The sequence below is a fragment of the Puma concolor genome, chromosome A2 (genome assembly GCF_028749965.1).
Source record: "Puma concolor isolate L17-30 chromosome A2, mPumCon1.1.hap2, whole genome shotgun sequence".
NCBI lineage: Eukaryota > Metazoa > Chordata > Mammalia > Carnivora > Felidae > Puma > Puma concolor.
The window spans coordinates 57,306,290-57,325,608 of NC_141668.1; the positions used below are offsets into that span (position 1 = coordinate 57,306,290).

At 36.6% G+C, this 19,319-nt stretch overlaps 1 protein-coding gene and 1 pseudogene across 2 annotated transcripts in view; both read left to right on the top strand.

The window, feature by feature from the left end:
• Window positions 1–3,177: 3,177 nt before the first annotated feature.
• LOC112866763 (large ribosomal subunit protein eL6 pseudogene) lies at window positions 3,178–4,057 on the top strand (annotated as a pseudogene).
• Window positions 4,058–16,928: 12,871 nt separating this feature from the next.
• The window catches only part of MACC1 (MET transcriptional regulator MACC1), a 104,705-nt gene continuing 102,314 nt past the window's right edge, over window positions 16,929–19,319 (top strand). For both annotated transcript variants that reach the window (XM_086694681.1, XM_086694675.1), the window contains exon 1: window positions 16,929–17,249. The gene's annotated coding sequence lies outside the window, so the exon portion shown is untranslated. The remainder of the gene's footprint in view (window positions 17,250–19,319) is intronic.

A 19,319-nucleotide genomic window follows, 5' to 3' on the forward strand; every position in this document is an offset into this window, starting at 1 on the left:
CCTTCTTTCCTGGGAAACCCAATGAATTTTTCCAACATTGAATGGACTTCAACTATACCCTTTCCAGTGATATCTGAGTCCCAGCTTTGGGGAGGATTCCCTTCTTCCAAGTTTGTTACTTTTTTGAATAGTCTCCTTCTGTAGCTTTTTGTGTATCACTTAGAGCCCCTGCTCTCCAACTTGTATTAATTCCCTATTACTCCAATCCTCTGTTGCTATTATTTCTTTATACTAAATTGTCCTGTTTAAATGACTGTGTGGTTTCTGTCTTCTGATTGGAACTTAGCTAATACAGCAGAGAAATAAGAACAAACGTTTTATCTGATAGGCAAATTAACTTTTTGCAAGCATAAAGAGCCCAGGGATTGCATAGACTTTTGGGTAAACCTTAAAATGAAATTACTGACTCATTTTCTACTTCTTAACATGATCCTTTTCGTGTATGAGACTACCTCTGGGAATTATTGTAAACGATAACAGTGGAGGGAGAGAAAACACTCAGTTCTCTCAGCCTCTGAGAGAAAGCAAGGACATAAGAGAGGCTTTCTAGTTTTGGTCTTTTGTATTGAAAATCTTACTTGAGTTCTGCTTTCACCTTAGTTATTTCAAATATTAGCCAGACTTATTTATATCATTCCATTAGAATTTTATGACTTTATCCCTCCTTTCCTGGTCCATCTATGTAGGAAAGTGTAGACAATCCTGCATTTGGGAGAGAAGAAGGTTTCTCAAAATTCCATCTACATGCCAACTCCCACCCAGAAGCAGTCAGTCCTGAGAAGCATGGGTACATGGACTAAGGTTTTCTTTATTCTCCTTATTCCCTTTTTCTGTTTTGACCTGTCTTCTTCCCTGTTCTTCACTTTATTCCCTATAGACTCCCTAATTGGGTACCTCTTCAGAAACCTAATATTCAAAGACAAATTTCATACTTTGTCGTTTGTCATTGTCAGATGCTACTTATATCTGACATCTAGGTTAGCAGCTAATTTATCTGCATTGAAAAATTTAGGTTAAAATTTCTTTGAATATGGTCAGTATACAGTGGGTCAAAATTTAGATTCCTGGATGCTGTTCTAGACTTACTGAATCAGAATTCTGAGAGCGCCAGGATCCAGAAACTTGTGTTTCTAATCATTGTTCTCCCATACTAAACAGCTGGCTTAGTTAATAACAATTTACAGTGTTTTCCAAAAATAGATATTTGTATTTTAATATGGCAACTCCTAGCCCTAGATGCCATTTTCCACTGGTTCTAGCACAGTCTAGAATGGGGTGTTAACCTGGACATTTAAACCTTTATATTAGGGACCTTGGAACCTTTGCATGAAGATTTAGTACAGACTTCTTTAGCCCTGGAAGCTAAAGTCCTTAGGTCCGAAGGGCTGTGAAGTTGGGCTTCACAATGGGTTGCTGAAAGCAACATTTGGGCTGTTTATTTCCATTCCAGGCAATTTATATAGACCACTGAAATAATGAGATCGTTGATATTGAGATCTAGAAGTTGTGAGGCTAAGGTGTTTATGGCTTCGTTACAAAAACTGATGACATCTGGGATAGAAATAGGACATGGAGGTGAGTAGAAAACTGGGAGACCAGGGGAAATATATTTAGTCATTCCTGAGTTGGAGAGTCAGTGTGGGATAGGAGATGGATAGATACCTAGTGTTCCTCTAAGTCTGACCACTCCCAGAAATGTCACAGTAATTGAATGACCCATTATCAAACATAAATCATTTGAAAACTTCTTCTGATTTCTGTAAAAGTATTATGGAATTCAGTGGTTGCCAAATATAGCAGCAATCAGAATCATACAAAGTGCTGGTAAGAAATATGAATTATTGAATCTCACTCCAAATTTACTGAGCAAGAATCTTTGAAGGTGAAGCCCTGGAATATCTATCTATCTATCTATCTATCTATCTATCTATCTACCTCTTTTATCTATGTCCACTTTTTAATTATTTATTTTGAATTTATTGTAGATTCATAAGTTGCAAAAAAACATTAAGGGAGATCCCATGTATGCTTCAGCCAGTTTCTCTCAATGGTAACATTTTGCATAACCATAGCACAATATCCAAACTTGGAATATTTATTTTTATAAGCTCTCCAGATAATGATTACTCTGTTAGCTGGAAATTGATTGAATAAATGAATGAGTAATTGTTCAGGGAAATGGGATAACTTGGCTATTTTAATCCTGGAAAATTTAGCAACCTGATTATTTACCCAGAGATTAGGCAGTTCATTCATTGCTCTAATTAGAGGAATAATTCAGAATGGTTTATTGAAATCCTTTAATTAGTAATCTCTTTCTTCTTCTTCTTCTTTTTTTTTTTTCTTTTGAGGCTTTGTAACCCCTCATTCAATGAACAGCCTGTACTGAAGTCTTTTCTGAAGTTTCATTTTCACCTCCCCCCAATACTTTGCAGACTGATGGAGATGTATTAGAATAGTGGATCTGTTTTGATCAGCACTCTACAGATAGCTGCTGAAATCTTTGCTCCTTTCCTTAAGAGAGAAATTAATTCTCTCTTAAGAAAATTCGTCTCATTCCATCTTCCTTTTTATTCCCCCATGTTATAATTACATGTTAATAGTGGCATTAAATTAAAATGACCCCTCCCACCCCACAAATCACTCAACTATTAACTAATTCAGTTCTTATCAAGTTGGTATAATTTTAAGCATTAGGAGACATGGATGTTTATCTTAGTTCTGCCATTTGCTGGTTGTCTGACCAACAAACTCAACCCATCTGATGTAATGTTATTTTTATAAGAGAAAATAAATGCCAACTTCCCTGCTATTACACAGACTTATTTTGTGTCATCAATAACACATTGTGTAAATGATGAAATAAACTAAATAAGCATTAGATGATGAGTTTGAGAATAATAGTAGTAATGGTTAGGAATTTTCAGCAGGTACCTCTTTACTTCCATGGGTGGGAGTTCTGTTATTGCTGTTTCTTTCTTTTTCCTTTCCCATGTATTGAAAAATAAATAAACTTGAACTAGAAGTTCTTCTGAACTTTATGGCATGCAGTTTTGGAATAGAGTTTGGAATGCTATTTAAATTATTTTAGTACTGCTTCTCTTTCCCGTGTTATGTAAAGCACCCATTTATTTAGGGATTCCTTCCAGTTGGTAGTGACAAGAATGGTCATGAGTGGTTAAACTTCACAAAATGCCTAAATATTATTCTACTGAAGATATGCCTTGAAAGCTGTTAAGCTGCAACAAAAATCTTTTCAGGTAGCATGTTAGGAAACTGAGTTAGTACCACTCTCGACATCATTCTGATCATCCTCAGTGGGCACCACAGAGGCAAGGGGATGGTTTCCTGAAGCAGCTGAGCTACTTGTGACTGGCCTCTGATACTAAATTGAGTTCCTCTGCACAGAACATACCAGAAATTTGTCTTTGCCACATCCACGAAAATTGCTATCAGTGGTGTGAAAACACTGAACATCTCACTGATCATTATTTTAGGAAGAAGAAGCTTTGAAAGCCCAGGTACCAGGAAGGTGAGATCTATGACCCAGGGATACAGAGCAGCACAAAGTTGAGCATAAAGCTATGGACTCACAAATTCTGCCAAAAATAAAAGCTGTTCCTCTATTCCAGGGCTACCTCTGCTCTGTGGTTTCTCTCACAAATGGAGTTTATCCTCACAAATTGGTGTTCTAAATTTCTTGCCAAGAACCTAATTAAATAACTGATACATGAAAAAAACAAACACAAGGGTATAGTTGATAGTATTCAGCAGATTCATTCTTTCTTTACTGGAATAAGAAAGGAGCCTTAGGAGAGGCAGTTAGGTGGAATGACTTTGAAGCCCAAGAACTTGATAGGTTAGAGGAACATGTGAGAAATATTTTAATCAACAGTACATTTCATGGTTACCACTCATGGAAAAGATGGTGCACCCTGTTTCCTTAAACGGATTCCCTGCTTTCCCACTTGCACCATAGGTCCCAGGCACAATGATTCCTTAAATGCCTTCATGGTAGATGTTCTCATCATTCCATGAAAACAGCCATGACTGTGGGAGAAGAGCATAAGTGGTATGAAAGGTAGATAAGCATCTGTATACCCTGCTAGGTGTATCTTCTGTGTCTCTCAATCCTTCATTTCACATAAAAATTCAGAAAATGTTTAAGTAGAGGTTCATAGAAATAATCTATTTCTCAGGTTGAAATAAACAAAGGAATAAAAGCAAGAGAATTTATATAATATAAAGATCCATGATGGTTTTATTTTAATCCAAAATAAACATGAAGGAACTTTTATGGATACCCAATTTTGGAATCCTTTATTCAATAAATATTAGATCAATTATTTCTAACATATTCTTCCATTTATGTATCCAATTGTCCTAAGAAATATTTTATATTTATTTTTTAGTCATTTACTTTAAGAGTTTATATTAGTTGTCTATAAATGTATAATAAATTACCCTAAAATGTAGCAGCTTAAAACTCTAAACATTTACTATTTTGATTCCTGAGAATCCAGGATCCGGGTGCAGCTCAGCTGGGTGTCTCTGGTTCGTAGTCTTTTCACAAGGTTGTAATCAAATGTCTTCTGGGATTGCAGTCTTCTCAAGGGTTACTTGGATAGTATTGGTGGCTTTCAAGCTCACTCGCGGTTCATGTATCTATTGGAAGCCATCAAGGGCTCTCCTTCCATCCTCTCCTCCTCTCTCACCTTCTCTTTCTCTTGGTGATAATTTAGATGTGTCCTTGACTGAGACAAGTGATTTTTTGGTCTTATAAGGTAAAAGAGAGATGGTATGGCTTAATGGAGCATTTCCCAAAATATGTTTTGTTAATATAAACATATTTACTAAATAAACAAAAAATACTATAAGAAATGATGCCGAGTTAAAACAAAGTTTTTGTTAGTGTCTTTAATTGCAAGACTTCACAGAACCTTTAATGTGTACACTGTTAATCTCTGGCGGCACGTTTAGTGTGGGAAATTACTCAAATATATTTTAGTAAGAAATTGTTTTTACAAAGACATCTCTTGGAATCCATAGGTAATTCTTTTAAAAAAAAGCTGATTTAGTGTTATTTTATCCTGGGCAGAGACCTAATTCTTGTATGTTCAACACCTAACTAAGCTTTACTCTACCTCTAGCCTGTAAATGAAAATAATAAAACCTGGCTTTCACTATCCTCTGAGGGGATATTATAAGATTCAACAAAATAAACACAGCAAAACATAAAAAAAATTAAAAAAAAAGATATTATTCTTGCTCCCTGTTGGATCTTTGATAGTAACATTCCACAAAGCAATATGTCCTAGTGCTACTTTTTAAGTAACCTAAAAACATAAAAAATCAGATTCTAAAATCCACTAAAACTACCACAGTGTATTTAAAATGTGTTTTACGAGCGCCTGGGTGGCTTAGTCGGTTAAGCTTCCAACTTCAGCTCAGGTCATGATCTCAGGATCTGTGAGTTTGGGCCCCACGTCAGGCTCTGTTCTGACAGCTCAGAGCCTGGAGTCTGCTCCAGATTCTGTGTCTCTGTCTCTCTCTCTGCCCCTCCCCGACTTGCCTTCTGTCTCTCAAAAATTAAAAAAAAACAAAAACATTAAAAAAATAAAATGAATTTAGAGAGGTAGGAGACAGAGATATACAATTGCATGTAACCCTGAGAGGGAAAGACCAAAAGGAGAGAAGACTACCTCTGAGTGTCTTTTTTTTTTTTTTAACCAGTTATTTCTGCTTCTCTATTTACTTTCAACTTTAGTTTCTTTCAGAGACTGCCTCAGGACTGAGGAGAAGGGTCACCTTGAAGAACTATATTCTACTGAAAGAGGAGTACTGCTCTCCAGTGCCCATTCAAATCCTGCTGAGGCATTTTCTCTAACGAGACTTCTTTTTTTTTTTATTATAAGCCTGTCTATTCACTAATGAACTGAGTGAACTATCAGTTGACTTGAATGGGAGTCAACCAATACTAAATCTAGTAACAAGAATCGAAAGCTAAATTGAAAGAATAAGCTTAGAGGTGAAAGTACAATTCTTACTGGCACTATATTTGGAGGTGGTGGAACATGTTTCTATCGTTACCCACCACAGGAAGATTTTGGAGCAATTCAGTAACTGGCTTCAATCTCACTTTGATAACATTTGTCTTCTATCAGAAGTGAGTCCAATTGTAGCTCTGCTGGTGACTGGGGACTTCATCTCTTTAAAAATGAAGCTTTGCCCACCCTGCAGAGTTGTTGTAAGAACTAAATGAAATACCGTAGATTATCCAAGGGTACTTAGTAGTCATTCCCTAAATGGGTTTTCCTTTAGATTAGACAGGGTTATCAGATAACACACTTCAGGCCTAACCTTTGTGGCAACTCTAAAATCTAACTGCTCTTTGACAATACAAAGGTGGACTTCTTTTCCTTGCAGGTTTGCCCAGTAATTTCTGTAGTAATTATTTCTTGATTAGTGCATTTTTATTTTTCTATAAAGAGTTAAGACTATGATTTCATATGCTTATTATTCAAGTGTGGGCTTTATTTTAATTTAGTCTATTTTGTGTAGCAGAATAACTCTTCCACATGTGTACTTTTTGAAATATGTATGCATTATATGGTAATTATTTTTGTGGTTTTTGCCCAATTAAGGTATTACTAAACCGTGCTCTTGTAATAGACATGCCTTAGGTGAGACAGAGGCTGTGATCTGCACCTCTATCATTTACTGAGACAGAGGGTCTGAGAAGGCTGGAGTTTGACTTTTTGCCCAACCCCAAGGACCACGCATGTCCAGTGATTGTACTTAAGCAGAAGAAACTATATACCATAGACATGTAAGTGAGAAGATGGGAGAAATTACATAGGTATTGATTTTGAGATATCAAGTCAGTGTGTTCTACCTCCCAGCCATCCCCATTTTTCAGTTGTCCAACTCTCCAAAACACTGAATCAATAGTGTGCATTGCATCATGGAGAAAGTATGGCCCAGTTGCAAACAGGAATGCACTGACTTTGAATTTAAAAATGGAATTTTATGGGGCGCCTGGGTGGCTCGGTCGGTTAGGCGTCTGACTTCGGCTTAGGTCACGATCTCGCGGTCCGTGAGTTCAAGCCCCACGTCAGGCTCTGTGCTGACTGCTCAGCACCTGGAGCCTGTTTTGGATTCTGTGTCTCCCTCTCTCTCTGCCCCTCCCCTGTTCATGCTCTGTCTCTCTCTGTCTCAAAAATAAATAAACGTTAAAAAAATAAATAAATAAAAATGGAATTTTTTTCTGTAGTCTGAAAGCAAGCACTTTGACTACTGAAAATGCCTGGCTTACTTGAGAAAGGAGTGATTTTCTCAGAATTCCAAGACAAACACTCAATTTGAAGAGGATCAGGGAATTTATAAGATGGGACTAAAGTATAGGAGAAAAAGGGTGCAATGCAAGGACATTTATTAGCACATGGGAAGAGGAAAACCTGTCTGATTATTGAGAGATGGAGGCCCCGGAAAGAGACAAAATAATAATAATAATAATAATAATAATAATAATAATAATACCAGGTACTAGGGTTTTGATTTTCCTTAAGGACAAATCCCAAAGAAGGAGTTAATGATATCCAAGCAGATTTGGGGATTCCAAAGACCACTGGGGCTGATGTCATGCTTTCTTGGGCATGGTCTGGGAAAATGGAAAGTTTCATTAAATCCCATGCATTTGAAATATCAGGAGTATTTACACATCACCAGCTGAAGGAAGTATTAGAGGGGGTGGGCCCGAGTGAAGTCCCACTTTGGTGTGTTGTGGAGGAAGCAAATAAAAAATCTTAGGCCCCCAAAGCCATTCATAAGTGCTACATACACTACTGATCAATATGAGGACTCCTGTAACCATATGGACAGTAGGGTGTGAGATCCTCGTGACTGGAGGCTAGGGTGAAGTCCATGGACATCAGCAATGGTAACCAGATGTACTCTAAAGATCAAGCAGAACAACCTAAACTCAAAAGGATACTCAGGGCCACATGATTACATCACTACAGAAGCAGACACAACAGAAGTCAACTCAGAAACCAAGCAGGGTATGATATATCAACTAGAGACTTGGATGTTCCACCCCCATGTCAGCTTCCTTCTGCACCCAAATACTATATTTGGAAGGAAAAGAAAAAGAATTTAAACCAGGAGAGAATCTTAAACATAAGATAAGCATATATATTCTAACTTTTATGGTAAGGGGGCTTCCAGAGCAGATAGAATAAGATATTAGTTATAAAACTAAACTCTGTTTTTGGTAAATGAATGTATACTTGCTAAATTCATACCTTTCCTGCAAGCAAGAGAGCTGTGAAGTTGGGTCAGCCTTTTTAGGATAGAATTTGTCTTTGAACAAGAATCCTGAACTATGGAAAATAAGCTAAAAGATATTAGGACATTCTATAACTGATGTCTTTCATTTCCTCCTTGGAATTTTAAAATTATCCACTGTGTGCCAGGGTAGCTGAGGCCTGAGTTTTACAAGGGAAATTAACATATTCCTACAGGCTACATATGAGCTGGTAGGACAAAGTGAGAAAATGCTGATGCTAACACTATAGTCTATGGAAGCACCTTAGGAACTTCTCCTTTTGTGGAATCTCTTAGAGCTCATGTCTGCTCAATCTTGAAGGGGTTTGCATGCTGCTTATTAATGGAAGACATTCCTTGATAATGTTCATGGCAATGGTGTCCTCTTCCCTAGCCATTAGAGTAGTACTTCTCTAGCACACTAGTCTCTTGAGAGAAGAGAAGCCAAGAGTTATTGTAATACATAGATGGCCACAGGTCTCTATTGACTAGGAGAACCCAGAAACTGAGGTCTAGTTTGACATAGGGGGTCTGGAAAATAACAGGCGTAGGCAGGCAGGTAAGGTAAAATCTAGAAAACTGTGCTAAGACAGGGAGAAGTAGCCAAGTATTAGGGAAGTCTAGCCCTTAATAGATCTAACTCTAGCTGAGAAATTTGGATAGTGGGCATTGATTTAAATTTAATACTAAGCAAAAGGCTATGGGAAGCAGGTGAACTCCAACTTGCTCAGCTGTAGGGATAGACTGAGTATGAATGGATCTGAGAGAAAAAATACCAGAAATGAGGCATAAACAGTGGCATACTGTGTACACCTGGTAAACGGCATCTTTTTGTTTTATCCCAAATGGTGTGTTTGGAGGAATGAGTTAATTTGCATCCTGCTTGAAGGCAGACATCCTTCTGGACCATTATGATCTGCTCTCCAGATAAATTTCTGCAACCCATTTATACTCTGGTTGTTGACCAGTGCCTGCCCTATATCTGTTCCCAAGGCTGATTAATAGACTTCCGCCTGTCGTGCCTGAAGCCCTTTATTAGTAACTGCTTCCTCCGGCTGTATTCTACTTCCATAATTCTATTTTGTTCTTGTTCTAATTCTCCCCAGTAACTTCAGCCCAGCCCTCAAAAGTTTTTGTACTTGGGGTTGATAGTGGTAGTGGTGACATGTCCTGTTACCTAATGCTTTCAAACTCATAGTGGTTATGACATTCAAATGAGATTTTACATGAGAGGACTGGAAAACCAAATCACTATATAAATTTTTAATTGTTCTGTGATGTTAACAGATAAACAACAATAGCTTTAAAATTCTGTAACAATAAGCTCGTAAAAACTGAGGATTCAAGTGGTAAACATATCAGGGTCATCAAATAAATCAATGACTGAATAGTGATTAATTTAAACTTTTTTTTCTGAGTTTTAAGGCACCCCTTTGTTTTTTTTCTGAAGGACACTTTTCTTAAAAAAATTAATGTCTGTTGGCTACTCCTAACCCTCTTTGCTAATTGTGAAAGAAAACCCAACAGGAAGTCACAGAACTCACTGCTTCCCTTTGTGCCAACTCTCTTAGACCACACAGAAGCAAAAGCTAGATAATTTGGCAGAGCTATCAGACTTGAGGAGAGATTTGGCAATGTGACAAGCAGAAGAGAAGCTGACGTGGTATCACTAGGCCAGGACTGAAGAGTGGTTACAGGCAGTGCTAGTGAACTGCCTATACCCTTAGTGGAAAGCAGCTGGGTAGGGAATTTGTCCCAGTGGGTGGGGAGAGAAAACATGTTGGTTCACTTGATGTCAGGATGAAATGGAAGTTGGCATTTTAGGGAGTTATTGAGACCACAAAGATTGCTTGTGGAAGGAGAAGAGGTAGACATGGTAGGATGCTTATGATATATTGTAGGTTGCTTTAAATACCTAATACTGCCACTTTCTAGGATTAAGGCCATGTAAAACAATGTTGTCTGCATATTTTGTTGGGACCAAATCCCAACTTAAAAACAAAACAAAATTTTAAAAAGAAAGCAAAAAAACCTAGATGCCTTCCAGACTAATATATATTTATATTATGATTAACTTTGAAGAAAATAGATTTATTTAAAAAAATTATTTTTAAAGCAAGGTCATATGCTGGGTAAGGTAGATCCTATAAAGGCATAGCATTATTGTTATGGTTATTAGAAGCAAACCTTGTAAGTTTAAAAAATTTATATTAGCTAACTTTTATTGAAAATTTACTATGATCCAGGCACCATGTTTAGTGCTTTACATTAATTTTTTCTTCAAAGTTTAAAACAAAATCTGAGAAATGTACTATTTTTACTGTGACTTAGTAGAAGGGAAAATTGAGGCCTGGAGAAGGTAAGACAACTTGCTGATAGTCACACATATAGAAGGTCCCAGATCTGGGGTTCAAACCTATTGACAACCCTGCTTAATTAGGATTCTCAGTTGCTAATCTAGTCCTCTGCAAAAATAAACTGTTTCCCAGAAGCAAATTAGAATCACAATGATAAACCACTACATATTCACTGAAATGGCTAAAATTTAAAAAGACTTACAATACCAAATGTATCTAGAATGTGGTGCAACTGAGACTCTTATACGTTGCTGGTGTAGTATTAAAGGGTACAGCCTGTTTGGAGAAGAGTTTGACAGTTTTATGAATAAGTAGCATACACTTACACAACTCTACAATTCCATTCCTAGGTATTCACCAAGAGAAATGAAAATGTGCTGGTATACAACTGTTCATATCAGTTTTATTCATAATATTCAAAAGTAGAAACAATTCAGCTGTTCTTCAAGTGGTGAATGGATAAACCATTTGTAGTGAATACTTACTATGGAATATTACTCAGCATTACAAAGCAATGACTGCTAATACTTATAGCAACATGGATAAGACTCAAAGTATTATGATTAGCAAAAGAGGACAGGCAAAAAAGTGCACATACTGTATGATTTCATTCATGTGAAGTTCTAGAACAGGCAAAATTAATTTTTAGTGTTATAAAGCAAATCAGTGGTTGACTAGTACTGGAAAAGTAGTGTTAACTTTATAAGGGCATGATTGAAATTTTGGATGATATAAATGTTCTATATCTTCATTTCATAGTGGTTACACAGATTTATATATTTGTCAAAACTCACTGAACCATATGCTTAAAGTGGTCTTAAACTGTATGCTTAAATTACCCCCTAACAAAGTTGATTTAAAAGTTTGCTGTTTTGGGGGAGCCTGGGTGGCTCAGTTGGTTGGGTGTCTGACTTCGGCTCAGGTCACGATCTCACAGTTCGTGAGTTTGAGCCCCACGTTGGGCTCTGTGCTAACAGCTCAGAGCCTGGAGCCTGCTTTGGTTTCTGTGTCTGCTCTCCCCTGCCCCTCCCCTGCCCCTCCCCTGCTCGTGCTCTGTCTCTCTCTCTCAAAAATAAACATTAAAATTTTTTTTAAAAAAAGTTTGCTGTTTTCTGTAGTTCAGTCCCTACTGCGCAGGGATTCCCAGACTTTACTTCTTTTAATTTGCAGCCTGTTCCATCATATTTATTTAAGCATGTTTATGTATAGTAGTATGTATTAATTTATTTATGAGATTGTGTACCTAACTGCTTAGAGACTACATTACGTTACCAAATTGAAATATATATATTTTTGTTTAGTGTTTTCTTATGTTTGTCTGTTTAGTCTTTTTTTTTTTTTTTTTTTTTTGCTGACTGCATCAGTAAAACCCTTTTTATTATTCTGATTGTGTGAAAAACTATGCACTCTGCCAGAATTTTCAAAATATAGTGCATAATGCTAAATGTTCACATGGAAGTAAAATGAAAATTTGAATCCAGCATTCATATTTTTTAACTCTGTTTTGATAAAAAACCTCTTAAACCAGTACCTCACAATGGTGAGCTTGAAGTGTTAGCTTCTGAATCATCATCTAATCATCCCATGCAGATTGAATTGTAGTTTTTCAAGTTTTAGTTTCAATTGAAAGTCAGTATACCATCGTGGGAAGAATTTAAATGCTGAAGTCGGGTGGCCTGATTTGAGTTTGAATTCTAGTTTTACCACTTAACCTGCTGGGTGACCACTGGCAACTGCCTGACTTTTGGATTGTCCATTTGTTTAACTGAAAGATAGATATAATCACATTGAATTGTGACAAGTAGGAAGAGTGTAAGGCATATGGCAGATGCTATTATCTAATATCCACGGTTCTTGTCATTTATTGTATTAAACGTAGTACAGTAAGAAGAAATCAAGTTTTCAAATTAGAATCAGTGGTTTAAGCCCCTTTACTTTACTCACCAGCTTGGTGCCTGAGGCAAGCTCCTGGACCTCTTTTATATGGACCATTTGTAAAATGGTTATATTAACAACCTTGGTTTATTTTGCAATTTAAATGAGACTTTATAAATACCTGGTACAGGGTAAGACATTGTAAATATTCATCGATTTGAAATCTAGTTTTTATTGAAACTCATATAAAATGTATAATAAATCTATTCAATAGAATATTAATAATAGTATTCCATTCACCAACCATGCCTAAAGATAAGTATTTGCACAAAGTTACCTTAAGAAAGAAGAAACACTGAGATCATAGAATGAGCTTTTCTTATTTTATCCAAATCTTCAACACAGCTAAAGAACTGGCCAGATAATGCAAAAGGCATTTTATGAGCCTGTATTCCAAATGTTTGTTTGTCTCTTTTGTTAGATTTCTATGAAAATCTAGAAGGTGGAACCAGAAGGCAATGCAACTAATAATACTACAGCACTGATTATTTCTTTTGACAGCACAACTGTTTCATCATAACTTGGTTATTAAATAGATGAATTAAGCAGATGTCAAAATAGACTTGAAGCTCTAGGGACCTCAGCTCTGCAAAATTATGTTATGAATTATTCCTCCTCCAGGAATACTTTTTTCCAATTGGATATTTATTATCGCAGGTAGTACAAAGCTATGATAAATAACAGATAAAATACTCACTTGATCTTAGCCAAAAGGCCGAGAAGTGATGTATAACAGATAAAATAAATGAACACATTTAGTGAGTAAACAGATAATAATTATTGTTTGAAAACAAGAAAGTAGACTCTAAGAAAATAAGGCATAATAATAAAACTATATATTCTTTAAAAAGTGAACATGAAACTATTAACACACTGTAAGAGTGTAGGTAGCAGCATATCTCCGAAACTTTTGAATGAGGAAACAGTGTATTACCTGGCTTATTTATTCGTCTCTGCATGTCAAGGCACGAGGCCAAGCCGACTCTACATTTCTGCATGATACTCTATCTGCCTACCTGCAGGTTTAATTACTCTGATTTGAGGATCAATATATGGTTCAATGTCAAGATTGGCATTGGATATGGCACAGCCATGATTTTTAGTCAAATACACATGTGCATGTGACACCTTCTAATTTCCAAGAACTTATTTTTCATATTTAATTAAGGAAATATCTTGTATCTATTTTTTTTAATCTTGTCTGGAAAATTGACTTTATTTCAGATGAAATGATGGAAGGATAACTAGTGGTATTTAAATAACAAAGGTTCGTTCAATTAAATAATTTAAATTCATTTAAATAAGAATATAAGTCCCACATGTAATTATTTTCTACATAAATTATCAAAATAACAGCTTCCTTCATCAGTTTTCTTACTACCTTCTATTACTTTCTCTGCATTACCGAAAAGGTCAAACTACAGTACAATATATTAGAGAATACAGAGCAGTGTGGTGTGGTCATGAATAAGTTACATAATAAAATAATCATAAAGAGTTAATGAATCATGAAGAGTAATAAATTCATCAGAACAAAATGACTGAATAATAACAAAGCACCAACTAGATAAGAATTTCTATGTCAGCAGAATTACAAATGCATTAGGAGAAAACCCTTGATTTGTAAATTTGTGTTGTGTTTAATAACTATTTTCCATACAATATCCTTTCAACTATTGTGCAAATTTTGAGGATAATTACTTGCCCCAGAATTGTGTAGTTATAATAAGGTAAATTTTTGTTAAAACCAAAATATTCTGACTTTATGTTTGCTATTCTTTTTACTCTGTTGGGTAAAATTCCAATCACACAGAACTGGGATTGCTTATTTAACCAATGGATTATTAATCTCTCTAAAAATAGAGAATTTATGTTCATCAAGTAATTTTGGCAGGTTCAAATTTACTATCTAGCCAGTAGCTTATTGATTATGCTCATAAACATTCACATTTAACAATCTACCTTTTTCTATGTTTATAGTTTTAAATGCGAATGTTTGGTATTGAATCACTGGTGATATTTGAATAATGGAGTTTTATCAGTGAATTAAGTTACCCCAGTGAACTCTCACAAAAGGTTCATGAAAGGCTTACCTGCTGTTTCTCAGTACATTTTAATGATAAATTTTTATGAATTAAAATCACCCAGCTGTTGTCTAGACCTGAGAAAAATGACTTTTAATAGTATTTAAGATAAAAACTTAATGAATTGCCTATGAACAATCCAAATATAACTCAATAACCCTGACTTCTACCTAGTTCCACAAGATTTTAGAGTATGAGCATAGCAGATAGCTATTGCGTGTTTACACATCCAGTATCCATGCCCCTTTCTTCTGGTACAGTAGCATCTGGATTTTCCTTGGGGGAGTCACCCTTCCCTACTTGTAGTCTAGGCTCCAGAGGTGGGCACTCCAGGCCTGCTCACTAAAAATTCTTCTGGTGCTCTTAGGAAAGAAGAGCTCTTTCTCACACTGGGCTTGCAAAGATGGAGGAAACAGCCTGAAGCTGCTGAGGCCATCTTGCTACCAGATGTTGAGAGCTTGCTAGTAAATGAAATCAACACAGAGAATAGGAAAGCTAAGAAACTGAATAATATAGATTCCTAGTATTATTTCTTCACACCAATTATAGCCAGGTTTTACTTTTGGACTTCAGTGAAGTGAGCCAATATTTCATTCATCCATCCATTCATTTAGTTATTTCATAAGCCTGTCTGATTTGTGTTTCTGTTACTTGTAACTGAAAATGTCCTTTGGGCACCTGGTGGCTCAGTCCATTAGGCGTCTGACTTGGGCTCAGGTCATGATCTCGGGGTTCGTGAGTTCAAGCCCCATGTCGGGCTCTGTGCTGACAGCTCAGAGCCTGGAGCCTGCTTTGGATTCTGTGTCTCCCTCTCTCTCTCTCTGTCTCTCCCCCACTCAAACTCTCTCTCAAAAACATATAAACATTAAAAAACAATGAAAGAAAATGTACTGATTATTACAATGTGTGGATGGATAATTTTAGTCCAAGACATTATTGAGTTCAAAGTGAACAACTTTGAAAATTTCGTGAAGGCATGTTGAACCTCAAATATGAATTAGGGCCTTAAAAATGTTTTTGTGCAACAACAGGGACTCATTTACTCAACTGTAGCTTCCAGTAATGAGATATATGAATACCTATGCTAGTGTGCCTGTTTAGTGTTACACACACAAAAATAGGAGGATTTCCTTTCAGAATGGCAGGTGAAGTAGAGAATGATCAAATTATATGAATTAAGGATGAATCAAGTCTAGCGAATGTAATTTATAATTAAAATTATATGAGGTTTTTTCTGAAAGTAAGTCCAGGCTTACTCTTTATATCAAATAATATGAAAGAAATATGTTCCCCTAAAAAGGCCAAAACTTTTTTAGAACATACCTTTAATTTCTTCTTTAAGATAGTGACAAGAGATTTGCTCCTTTAAAAGTGCAGCCTTTTTGGGGTGCCTGGGTGGCTCATTTGGTTAAGTGACCAACTTCAGCTCAGGTAGTGATCTCACCATTTTGAGTTCGAGTTCCACATCGGGCTCTGTGCTGACAGCTCAGAGCCTGGAGCCGGCTTCAGATTCTGTGTCTTTGTCCCTCTCTGCCCCTTCTCCACTCATTCTCTCTCTCTCTCTCTGTCTCTCTCTCTCTTTCTCTCTCAAAAATAAGCATTAAGAAAAAAATTTTTAAAAAGTGGCAACCTTCGTGTTCAATTTCTGAGCCTCTTCTCCTTCCCTTTTCTCTCTCCACAAACATTTATGGTGGTACTACTGTCTGTTTCAGACACTGCTCAGTGCAAGTGTTGCAGGAGCGACAAGTTTGACATGAGTCCATTTCTTGTAGATAACTTGTAAATTTTATCATAAAGTTGTTACAGAGAAGGTACAAAAGTGTTCTAAGGTTTACCAAAATTATAGATGTGTCCATGCCCTAGGCAAGACCATACTGTAGGTATTTTATGCCAGGCAATGAGGTAGGAATTGCATGACATCATTCGCATTATAGTCAGGTCAGGAAACAAATCCTTAGGAAGCTTCCTTTTAAAAAATAAGATGGAAGTTTCATTTGTGTTCCCTTCCCTAACAAATTTAGTACCAAGTAACAACTCTTATCACTGCCACTGCTTCTGCCTTTTGTCTCAGAAGTCCCTTTTCAAGTATCTGAAAAGTTCTGGACCCTGAAAGGTGGCACGGCTCACTTGGCCATGGGGATTGATGGCAAAGGTTGCCCAAGTTACCCTGAAAACACAAACAGGAAGGCTTACCAAGAAACTGACCTTTTTTATTCATCTTTTTAGGAAGAAATTTTGGTTTAGGTGGCAGAGAAGTCACAACTTATTTTTAATAAATTTTGGTACCGATAAGTTTCACCTATTCTATTAAAGTGACTTAAAAGGCAAACAAGAAAGTAGGACTGCTGGGCAAAGTGAAACTTAATTTTTTTAATTATTTACTTATTCATTTATTTTTGAGAGACAGAGAGCACAAGACAGCAAGGGGCAAAGAGAGAGGGAGAGAGAGTATCGCACAAGGTACAGATAGAGAGGAAGAAAGAGGGAGAGTGTGAAGCCCAGTGTGGGGCTGAAGCTCACGAACTGTGGGATAATGACCTGACTAAAGGTAGGTGCTTAACTGACTGAGCCAGCCAAGATCCCCAAAATGAAACTTAGGTTTATCAAGGATTTGTAGTGTGCTATGTTATTCTTCAGCATTGACTATGTAGGCTATTTCTAGGAAGGGTCATACCTAGTTCTTGACATACACAGTTGAAGGACAACAGACAGAATGGCGGTCTGTTCTGTGGTGGTCAATCTCATTAGTTTCCTTTGATAGAAAAGGTACCCTGTATATGATAGTGTAAGGGAGTTAGGTCCTTTGTAAAAGATATCCTCAAGGATTTCCTTTGAAAATGACAGCTTCAAGGGCACTTAGCTCATGCCTGGTGAATGGTGTCTCTAGTCTCTTGACTAAATCTGTGCCAATTGACCTTTATCTAATCGTGGGTTAAAGTGTTTTCTCAATTTCTCTGTTTATACTAGGACTTCTCAGATAATTAACTATGTTGGGGCACCTCAGTGGCTCAGTGGATTAAGCGGCTGACTTTGGCTCAAGTCATGATCTCACAGTTTGTGAGTTCAAGCCTCACATTGGGCTCTCTGCTGTCAGCACAGAGTTTGCTCTGTCCCCCTCTCTCTCTGCCCCTCCCCTGTGTGTGCATGTGCACTCTTCCTCTTTCTCTCTCTCAAAAATAAACATTAAAAAAAGATTATTAAATATGTTAACACAAATAGTCAGTGACCAATAGAGATAGTATGTAGCATTTCCCCAAATTATTTGACCAATGACATTACATTTTTCTCTTGGAATTTATTAGTACTAGTGTTCTGCACAATGATTTTCATGAAGTTTATTGTTGATCTAGAAATGAGCATTTTCTCTGCTAAAATCAGTCAACTGGTTTTATTTATTTTTTAATTTTTTAATGTTTATTTATTTTTGATAGAGAAAGAGAGAGAAACAGAGCATGAATAGGGGAAGGGCAGACAGAGAGGAAGACATAGAATCTGAAACAGGCTCCAGGCTCTGAGCTGTCAGCACACAGCCTGTCGCGGGGCTTGAACTCCTGGAGAGCGAGATCATGACCCAAGCCGAAGTCGGACACTCAACCGACTGAGCCACCCAGGTGCCCCAACTGGTTTTATTTCAAATAGTGTCTGGAGAATTGTCACATTTAATGTGAAAATTAATAGACTGTATGAAAGCAATGGCTATAATTTCTTTGTTATTTTTTTTCAGCTTTATTGAGAAAAAATACACATGAAACACTATGTAAATTTAAGGTGTACAGTGTGATTTGATATACACATATATATGAAATGATCACACCAGTAAGGTTAGTTAAAACCTCCATCACCTCACATAACCTTTTGTGTCTGTGTGTGTGTATGGTAAGAACATTTAAGACTTGCTCTCAGCAACTTTCGAATATATACTACAGTATTGTTAACTATAGTCTCGAAGCTATACATCAGATCCCCCAGAACTTACTCATCTTACAACTGGAAGTTGTATCCTTTGACCAACATCTCTCTATTTTCTTCAAACTGCAGCCTCTGGCAACCACCATACTACTCTCTGTTTCTATAGGCTCGACTTTTTTTAGACTCTACACTTAAGTGAGATTCTTCTTTAAGTCTCTGTCTGACTTATTTCACTCAGCATAATGCCCTCAAGAACACCCATGTTATCCTAAAAGGCAAGATTTCCTTTTTTTTTAAGGTTGAATAATATTCCATTGTATACATACACATTTTCTTTATCTATTCACCTGTATACAAATACTTAGGTTGTTTTCATGTCTTGGCTACTATGGATAATGCTGTACAGAACACAGGGGTACAGATATCTCTTTATGCATGTGATTTCATTTCCTTTGTATATATATATAGCCAGAAGTAGGATTGCTGGATTATATGGTAGTCCTTTTTGAGAAACATCCAGATGGGTTTTTATAGTGGCTGTACTAATTCAGATTTCCACCAAGAGTGCACAAGAGTTCCCTTTTCTCAACATCCTCTTCAACGCTTGTAATCTCTTGTCTTTTGATAATAACTTCTAATAGGTGTGAGGTAATATCTCATTATGGTGCTGATTTGCATTTCCCTGATGATTACTGTTATTGAAGACCTT